This window comes from Carettochelys insculpta, chromosome 2, assembly GCF_033958435.1.
Source record: "Carettochelys insculpta isolate YL-2023 chromosome 2, ASM3395843v1, whole genome shotgun sequence".
NCBI classification, from domain to species: Eukaryota; Metazoa; Chordata; order Testudines; family Carettochelyidae; genus Carettochelys; species Carettochelys insculpta.
In genome coordinates, this window is record NC_134138.1 from 121,613,090 (window position 1) to 121,623,551 (window position 10,462).

The 10,462-nt window shown below is 41.2% G+C and overlaps 1 protein-coding gene across 6 annotated transcripts in view; it reads right to left on the minus strand.

Annotated features, from left to right (window-relative positions):
* Positions 1–9,567, minus strand: part of ATXN1 (ataxin 1) — a 321,463-nt gene extending 311,896 nt beyond the window's left edge. For 4 of the 6 annotated variants that reach the window (XM_074987648.1, XM_074987643.1, XM_074987641.1 and 1 more), the window contains exons 1-2: positions 9,308–9,567; positions 2,411–2,531 (exon numbers count right to left, since the gene is read on the minus strand). The gene's annotated coding sequence lies outside the window, so the exon portion shown is untranslated. Of the gene's footprint in view, positions 1–2,410; positions 2,532–8,541; positions 8,615–9,307 lie in introns of those variants that run through there. The other 2 variants (XM_074987644.1, XM_074987645.1) reach the window with 2 other exon arrangements.
* Positions 9,568–10,462: the final 895 nt, after the last annotated feature.

The following is a 10,462-nucleotide window of genomic DNA, read 5'->3' on the forward strand; positions in this document are numbered from 1 at the left end:
ATTTTGCCAATACAAGGGACACAATGAGAACTTGCCATAAGCCACCTAGTTTGCATTTAGTGGAACAGACTGTAGCCATCCTCATCCTTGGTAAAATGCTAGAATAGGAGAGGGCTGGTCTCAGCATACAATGTTCCATCTTGATCTCTGCAACATGTCTGTGGCTTCTGGTCACACAAAAGAACTCCTTGGGTCCCATTCCATTAGTTACAACTCTGGACATTCCTATTAAATCAAATGACAAGGATAAAGTCTGTAACCAGACAGCGTCCATCTGGATAACGTTTATATTCTTTACTCTTCTACACCTTGGGCTCCATTTTGACCTCATTCTGGAATAAATCAGGAGTAAGCACTGAAGACAACGGAGTTATGCCAATGTAAAATGGATCCAACTGGACAAACAAGCCCACTGTATTTTAACAATAAAAATAAATTTGACCTCAAGACCATTAAGATGGCCTTAAGCACTCTGAGTACACAGAAAGCATTGTTATATTTGTAGTATGCCTCATAGCCGAGAATCAACGGCAGTAGACATAAGGTTATTTTTTATGTACAATGTATACTTAATATTTATGGTACTGTTTTAATGTAATCACAGGAATTATCAGCTGCTAGACTGTCCAAGGTGACTTTACAATACATTTTGGGTATTACTATGTGGGCATTCAGAAGATATTTTAATTTGGTTTTATGTAATAAAAGCATTACTTCTTCTAGCTATTTGTTAGACACCTTTTCTGTAATAATAATTTCTGTAAACACAAACAATTTCACAAAACCTGAGCTAATTCTGGACAAATTAAGATCTTATTGGAAATGTTAATGCCTTGACAAAAAGATTTATTCCACCTGATCGCCAAGTCAACATCTGCTATCCAGTAAACGTTCTGAAACTGAAGGACTAAAATGTGTTGGAGACTTTATCTGGCAATTTAATTCTCAAAAAGAATAATCCTCCAGAGATGTAGTGGTTGCAAGCTGCCTCTCCATTCCAGATGATTACTGTAGTTCGTAAGAAACAAGTCTTTACATGTAACTGCATGCTTAGACTACCTTCCTTTAAAGAACAATATCCCAACCCTCAGTCACAATAAAATGTAAATTTAAGTACTGCACACTTCACTATGATATACTGTACACATTAAAAAAGTTGTTCCCCTACACAGACTTTCTGATCATCTTTTCATTAACAGAATGCTGTAGTAGCTCAGTCTTGTGGCTTTAATAAAAACAAAACACATACTTTCACTTTCTGTATTTAATTCTTTCTGTATTTAATTTGCTATATCATTTAAAAGAACAGGCTATTTTCTTCCTACAGCCTTTATATTTTCGTTACCATTATCAGGATTGCCAATTCCAAGCACTTAAAAAGCATGAGTCAGGGACATGAGAAAGGCTTAAAAACCATGAGACTCAAATAAGTAAGAACATTTGGGTTCTTTTTATTTGCAGACTGATTGACACGTAAAGGTTCAACACATTTTCAAGCTCTTCTCCACAAACATATGAGATAGAAACTTATTTAAAGGGAAATAAAAAGAAAAGAAAAAAGAAAGTTGAGATTGCACGGTAATCAGATCACTGCAGACCCTAGCAAATCACTGAGTATCACAAGATGGGCAATAAAAAAAATCATGAGAACTGACCACTCTGTTTACGCCAGAGTAAAAAAAGGACAAATGCCAGAGGTTTGGGTTTTCGTTTGCTTGCATGTTTGTTTTTGTTTTTTTAAAAAACCTTTGGGTCTCCCTCTAGTGACTGGTTATACATTGTTTTAAGCAGAGCCAGGCCTAAGTCAAATGCACCCTAAGCAAAGAGTGACTCCCCATTTGTAAACTGTTGTATACTTTTAAAAACAGCTCAGAGCCAGTGCCCCCCATGCCCAGTACCCTAGGTGGTTGCATGAATTGCCTGAACCTAAATCCACACTTGGTTTTAAGGGAGAGTGTACATGCCTGACAAGAATTTCCACAAAGGAGGAAATCGGGAAGTGGAAAAAGGCAGAGTCCACAGGCAATACAACCCACAATAAAAACTACCAATAAAAACACACGATGGATTTCTATTATTTTATGCATGGCAGTTCATGGCAAAATGTCAAAGAATGAAAACTTGTCATTCATCCCATAATGAAACCAAATGCATATTGACCTAAGATGAGTATCAGAACCACTGATCTGTAATGCAGCATCCTACAATTCAGAGCTGTGGGGCTCTCAGATTTGCTGACTGTGGTCATACCATAATAGTTATTTCTAGAGCACCACCACGCCTGATCTTCTTAAGGTAGCAAAACTTTGTGCCAAATTAATCATAAAAACATTTTTAGGAGTCCAGATTTGCCAAAAGAAAGGACAAGACTCCGGGTACACAAGAGAAATAAAAAATGTTAAATCCTCACCTTGTTTACAAAGCAGCTCTCTCCGGTGAGGATAAAAATGACGGTCGTCACTGTTACATTGGGGTGAACAAGGAATTTACAGCTTAAACTGCTTCTTCATCCATCTTCGCCTGTAACATGACTATTGATCCAAAAGTTGAGGGGATAAAAACCAAAATAAAAAAAAAAATCTGTTAAAAACCAACCAACTTAGCAGCGGCCTTACAAATGCTAAAATACTCCTATGAAGACTTGGAGGGCTTACTTTTTGTACTATCCAGAGCAGAATCATTAGATTCCTGAGGGTGAATAATATCAAAAAATTATAAAGTTGTGTTTGAGTGACAGAAGGATGGATATTTACTTCCAACAAGTGACCCAACTAAAGTAAATGCCATGGCACAGAACAACAAGGCAGCATCGAAACAACACATCGGTAAGTGTGCTGTTTACATCTTATACCAGCCTGAGCAAATGATGGACATCTATGAGCTTTTCTACTAGCACACTGAGTACAACTTCACGAAACACAGAAATATCTATACTTCATGAATCTCCAAAAAAAAAAAAACAAAAAAAAAACCTAGTCATCCTTGCACAATATAGATGAAATCACTAGAGATGTGCACTTACATGTATGCCCAGTCAAGTGGGTATTCATACTTGGGCCTTTGGCCACTCTTCCTGACAGCAGCTATGCCACAGAGGTGTGCTGTCTACTGCAGGCAAGGTCTAAGGATTCAGTTTCTAAGAGCCATACACATGTGGCAGAGAGCACAGTCCATTTTTTCCATGTGTATGTGCTTGCCAAAATGTGGCACTGGGGAGTTTAGAAAACACAAATGAGTTGTGATGACAGTCTTCACTGGTAACAGAAAACAATTTCTTTAGAGGAGGCATCAGCCAAACAGCAGACTATATTTTAATGCGAGATAGATAAAATAATATTTGATTTTATGTCATCTCTGGTTCTATTGTCTTAATCCTGGAATGCTGGAATTAATGCATTTTACTGCATATTCCCAGACAACATAAACAGAAAGTACATTATCACAGCAATGTTTTTCTAAGTCTTTATTTTTAATCATTAAAAATTACAGAGAGCCAGCATTACAATTCTGCTGACATCCCATAACAAACAAAATATGTTTTGCTTTTTCACTTGGAACCTCACCAAATGTTTTTTGTCACTCTTTAGTGGGACTATTATTCCTCCATCATGAGGCAGTTTTGTGTTTGAGTTTGTAACCATATTTATGGCCCCTGTTCATCCAAGGACTTACACACATGTTAACGTTACACTGGTACGTAAATCCATCCTTATTCAGCAAAACATTTGCAGGATTTAAGCATGTGCTAAAGTGTTTTTCTGGATTGGGGCCAATAATACATTCATGCACATAGCTATTCATAGTCAGCAGAATACAGAACTACCACACAACATAGTTGTATGGGGAAATACAGTAACATAACTGTGGAATAATAAATACACTAAGCTCATGACAAAACCAGCACTACTTGTCCAGTTTCTGTAGTTTCCAAATACACCTTTGTCTGCAGACTTAAAAATAAAAACCATTATAAAATAAACATCAGCTACACCAAAATCTTACCATCTTAAATTCTACCTCACATTTTTAAAAGGTATGACTTTTGAATATGTTATGTGCATATAATATCAAAGCCCAAAAATGGTTTGTGTGTATTTGTTTTCTCTGTCCAAAGATAAAGATCCAGTTAACTCTTTCATATCTGGCATTCTATCATAAGGAATGCTCGAATACCAGACATTTTAACCATAAGTAAGTTTTAGTTACATTTTCCAAAAGTACATTATAGTGAAAGTAAATACAAATAAATACAGCAAATACAGCATAAGATTACAGTGTGCAATACTACTGTTGCTGGTTAATAAAGTACTCTTTATTACTTTAGTACTCTAATATTTTACTTTATTACTAAATTATTATTTAGTACTCTTTATTTTTGTTTGTTTCTTAGTATCTAATCTTGTTTTTCTTTAGTGTTATGCATTGCTACGTATACCTCTCTATTATCCAGAATTTTTGAATATCGAGCAACCTCCTGATCCCAGGGCTGCCAGATATGAAAGAGTTTACTGTATTAATTTGTCTCACTCAGAGTTCTGCATAAGATCAAATTAAATGACCAAGGCAGCATTTTAGTTTTAAAAGATTAGCATATTACATTTCTTAGATGCAAAATTCATTGGTATAGAGCACACCATTGGCGGGGGGAGGATCTGGAATACTCACCTGCAAGACTGCTAGACCTTAACAATCTCACACAATATTTAACCACTTAAAAATCTGTATGATCAGCTAACAGTGTCATAGTGGGCTGCCTCATACTCTAAAGTATGGTTGAAACCAGGGTATGCTTCAGACCATGGATACAATTTTTATATACATTTTAAAAAATAAAATACGCCTTGTTATTGCATTCCCCCTCCGATTTGCAGACTACAGCAAAAGCCTCAGACGAATGGCAATACAAAAAGATAAAGTTACTCCTGGCTCCCTTTGAAGGCAGGGAAACTTTTGACATTGAGTTTCAGTGGGAGCAGAATCAGATCCTGAGGTTTGATTTTCTAGACATATTACTAATATAAACTATTTTCATTTTTCAAGTAATTAGCTGTTTTCAATTGACTGCATTTAAAGATCTATTTTTAAAAAATGAAAATGAAACAAGGATATGAGACATTACAAAAGGATTTTTTTTCTTGGAGACAAAGATGTATACCTGTTTTTTTTCTTAAATCCTTTAAAATCGGACCATTTTTTGTCAAGCTTTCTAATAATAAATTCCCAGAGAAAACTGTTTTTAACACATCCCAACTATGCATATAATGCATTTTTAAAAATATTTATTCTGCAGTGCTGTGAGCTGCATTATAAGCTATTTGTAGAAGAAGCATGATGCAGTATAAAGCATTGTAAAAACTGCAGGAGTGAGTTTGTGAGGTTATTTGACTTTCTCCAGTCTCATTTTCCTAATCAACTCCATATCTAGGCCCAAAACAAAAATGATCAGTAAATGGTGTGCAAAACTGATGATACAGCACCATTATTCTTACAAAAAAGCCCAAATCAGGCAGTGCAAGAAACGAGTTGCACTCACAGTGAGAAACTATTCATGAACTTCCCCATGAGAAGAAACTCCTCTGCTTGGCAAACAGACAGAAACCTGCAGGCTCAGTTACACTGCAGCTGGGATTGTGAGCTGGCAGGCAGTACAAGATTTGACCCACACTACAGGCATTACTCCTCTTGTTACCTTCTCCAGTCTTGTACTTCAACATAAGAGCTATTAAAAGGCCTATTTTATTATTATATTTTTAGATACTGTTAGAGGACAGCAATTAAGGGCCTGATCCTGAGAGATGTGGAATAGTGAAACATTGGGAATTGAGGGTACACATCACTCCTCAAAATCAAGCCATTAAAGCCACAGGTCTAAATTCACATGGTGAAACTAGCTGTAATGTGACTGCAGATGTTAGTTACTTATGCAAGTCACCAGCACCTCCACCACAGCTCTGAAGATAAGGTGTAATAGAGAGTTCTGGTTTACACACAACAGGCCAGATTCTGAGCTCCATAACTCTGAATATGGCCCACTAAAATCACTCCAGATTTACACCAGGCAGAGACCAAAATTTGGTCTACTTTTTCTAAAAAAACACTATTTTATTCCTTAGGAGACTGATTCAATAGGGGTAGTATTCAAACACTGACACTAAAGACAAAAATATTCCACAGTTAAATGTATTTTTAAATAGCAGCAAACAACTTGAAGCTATTTTTATTCCTACAGTGCACTTTTTATGTTAGAGAAAAAGGCATTACAAACACTGAAGCAAAAGGCCTTCAACAGTATGCTTTGATGAAAAAATATCTTTTAAAGTAGTTTGAAAAGAAACATGCAAGAGTTTACTATTATCAGAAACAAACTAGCCAGAGTTGAGTCTGTCACAGATTAAAAACCCAAGGCTATTTTGTTGATTTCATTACAGTATACATGCTCTAAATTTTCCCAAGGTGAAAATGGGAATTCAGTTACCAAATAAAACACATCCCAGGCCCTAATTCTACTAAGTATGATGGATGTGTTTAATTTAATAAACTACCAGTTAAGTGATAATGGTAATGTTAGTTATCACCAACTTAAATCATACTATTCGAAGCAGGTAGAGGTAAGCAATATGCATAGATTACAGCAGGTTTGGGGCCTACAATATGAAACCTTTCAAGGGTGACATTTTCATAACTTCACACATATGATATCAGCCTTCCATGAATAAACATCCAAAAATTCAGAAGCACCGTATTACAGAGGATTTCAGATATGCTTGGGAAAGATGTTTTAAGAATTAACAAATGTTTGTAGATTCATTAACAATAAACACACATGGAACTGCTACAATAATTGCATTAACTAATTAAATATATTTGCATGCTCTGCACACATGTAAAATCTGACAGGCCAATGCTGTAACAGCTCAGAAGTATCTTTCATAAAAGTTCAGTGATTAGGAAATACCATAATATGTTTAAATATTCTTCAAGAAGACACAGAAGTGAGCTGTACTGGCTGTACAACATAAATACAGTACATACAGCACTTGAGGTAGCCCAGTCACAAGACAAACACACCTGAATGGACGATGAATACTGTCTGTTACCATGGCAGCCTGATCTAATTACATGACTGATCAGGGCTAGAGTAACTGCACTGAAAACCTATAGCACTGACATGGAGATACACGATGAGAGAGAGGGAGACCACAGAGTTGAAGAGAACCTATCAACCTTTGCCTTCCATAAATGATGATGAGATTAAAGCCTTCCATTTAAAAGACTTGCTGCCTGAAAAATACTGGGCCATTTTAATGAAGAAATGTGAGGGCAACACAGTAATATCTTAATTTACTATTAAAAGGTACCTTACAGGAGCTGAAAAATAACTACAGTGCAATTTTTCTTCTGTCACTCTCAATTCTCTCTCCCTCATTCATAACCCTTGCTCCACAGAGCTATAAAACTGAAATGTTTTCACCACCCAAACAAACAGAGCTATACTAACATGAAATCTGAATTTTTCCATCAACTGAAGGGTACATCAGAAGCTAAATAAAAAGACCTTGGCTTCCCTACTATGTCAGCAAAGTAACTGGCTACACCTGAACGCATCTGACATGTAACTAACAAATACTGCATAACCTATATAACAATGATCATTAAATATTAAGTATAACCTGCATTATGAAATATGCATTTCTTAATAATATGAAATGTGAAAATATTTCAACGACTAAGGTCATCCACCTACACAATTCCTTATTTGTGCATAAAGAATATTTGTCAGGAACAACAGTTTGCATCATTATGTTTATTTCTCGGACCTAATAAGGAATGCTTAAAATTTTTGCTAATTGTATCCCGAGTCCAGGATCACTGGGGGAGAGATGCAGTTTGGCCTCCTATTGCATTGCATGTCGTAAACAAAATAAAAATAGCTTGTCGTTCTTCTTATCCACATAGTACATTATATAACCAGCTTCGGACTTGTTTTCTTTCTATTATTACTCTTCAGTAATTCCCCCATCTTCAGTGGCATGGAAACAGTTCCCCATCCTGTCTTTTTATCATCCTCACCACCACTACTACGGAAGGAGCGAACATTTTCTAACAAATTTTAGGTTAGTCTCTTATAGTCTGAGAAATGAATCTATCAGTTTATTTGTTAGGGGAAGCCCAATCCAGGATTATTCTACTAGGGTGTTTCATTTAAAAATCAGCCCAAACCAGGGGAGTCAAGAGAGCCCTGCATCCATGCCAGGCAAATTAAGGAGAACGCAGCAGCCACCGACACAATCAGAAATGAAAAGAGCAAAATATCAGTGTAACCCAGGATAATCTTTAGCACCAGTGACTGGGGCTAATCCCCCCTGGAGACACTCAGGGGTCTCACCGCTTGTGACCAGCCCCAGCTCTCTCCCCCTGACAGGGACTGGGGGAGGCTGGCCAGGAAAGGCTCTGCAGCCGGTGTGAAGGGTGTGGGGGGACGGGACCCCCAGGCCTCCCCCGACCCCCTTCCCCCACCCGGCACGAGCCCTCCTCACTCACTGCTGGAAGTGCCGCTGCTGGTGCCTCCAGCCAGCCTGGGCCGTGAGCGCAGCGTAATGGGTCTGCAGCTGAGCGCCGTCCCCGTCCCAGCGCCGCCTCCTCCCGCTCCTCCCAGCTTCATTCACCCTCCGGCAGCCCGCCTGACCCAGCCCGTACTACGCGGGCTGCCCAGCCGGCGCTCGGAGCCTGCCCCGAGCCGGCGGCGCGCACAACTCCAGCGGCTCTCGCCAGCCCGTGCACCCGGGGCAGCCCCAGCTCCAGCCCGGCGGCAGCGGCCGCGCCAGCCTGAAAACGCCACCTCGCCTCCGCGCGCGCGCACACACACGTCCTCTCGCCTCCCGGGGAAGACTGTGGGGGGGGGGGAGCGGGCCCCGCAAGCAACCCGGAGCCAGGGGGCCACGGCTGTCTCCGCGCTGCACCCCCTGCTTGCCCTGCCCCCCACCCAACCCCCACCGCCGGGCACTTCTTGCATGCACAGAGGGCAATGAATTCCAGCCACCCCCCCCCGCCCCCACCGGCCTGCCCCTCCCCCCCCACCCGCAGGATTGCAAAGCCGTTTTCTAGCCTCCAGGCTCCCCAGAGCTGGGCTGGGCTGGGCTGCAGTAAGGGAGGCTGAAGCCCCGAGGGGGTGGCTAAAGCAGTGCTTCGCACCCCCCCCAGTCTCGCTCCAGCTGGAAAGCCCTGGGGGGGGGGGTTGCAATCGCAACGAGGGAAGAAGCAGAGGGAAAAAATGTAAAAAGCCGAGAAGGAATAAAAAGCCACTTACTGCCAAGTGTCAGGGAGGCGGGGGCAGAGAGGCTCACACCGATCGCAAGGCGGGGAGGGGGGAGTTGTTTGGGGGTTTGTTTTGTTTTGTTTTTTCCTTCCTTCCCCCAGCAGTGACACAGGTCCTGGATGTCTCCACCGCTGCCTGGAGTAGAAATGATGTCTGCGGTACAGAGCTCGCTCTCTCCCTCTCCTCTCCAGTATGTAAATGTGTAAGAGAAGCCAAATATGGAGCAGTTGGCTGTCTCTGCAACAGCTCAAGGATCCTACTTCATGCAAAAGGGACGAGGGAAGGGAGGAGGAGGAGGAGGCACGGCAACACTTTGGCAGGCGGCCAAGAGAGCCACACAGATTATTGCATACGCACCACAGCGCCGGGCCAAGCCAGGCTTAACCCTTTACAAGGCTGCTTCCTAGTGAGGAGAAGAGGATGCGGTGGAGAGGGACTGGAGGGGGGGAGTTGAAGTCCTTTCATACACACTTCAAAAGGCAATGTTTGCCCTCAAAAGCACAGTTGCAAAAAATATGGATCAGCGTGTGTGCTGCTCCAGTGGGTCTCAAACTGTGGGGCAGACCCCCAAAGCCAGTGTTTGTGACCCCGTTTTAAGGGGGTCACCTGGGCTCACATTAGACTTCGTGGGGTCAATGCTGAAGCCCAAACCCCACTGTCCAGAGGTACCGGCTTCAGCCCTGGATGGCAGGGCTCAGGTTACAGGGCCCCTGCCTGAGGGGGAAGCCTTTTGGGTTTTGTCTCTCCCCTATACCCCGCCTGGGGTAGTGGGGCTCAGATTTTAACTTTTGTCCACCCACTGAGGGCAGCAGGGCTCAGGCAGGCCCAGGCTTTGGTTCCTGGAATTGCACACTAATTTTCCGTGGCTGAAGGGAGAGAGCAAGTGAGTATCTTAGAAAAGGTCTGTGCGTATGAGAATGCTTTCAGAAAAGCGGATGCATTCTGTCACCATCCATGTAAACCTCATTCTATGAGGAGGAAGGGATGGCCCGACAAAGGAGGTTTTCCAAAACGTGGCACCATGTATATGGGCCAAATTGCAGAAAATCGTCTCCCAACAGCAAAGCAGAAAAAGACACACAAATTGCAGTGCGCAATTTGTGTATCTTTGTCCGACAGTTCTCTGTAGACTAGCCATAGCCATAG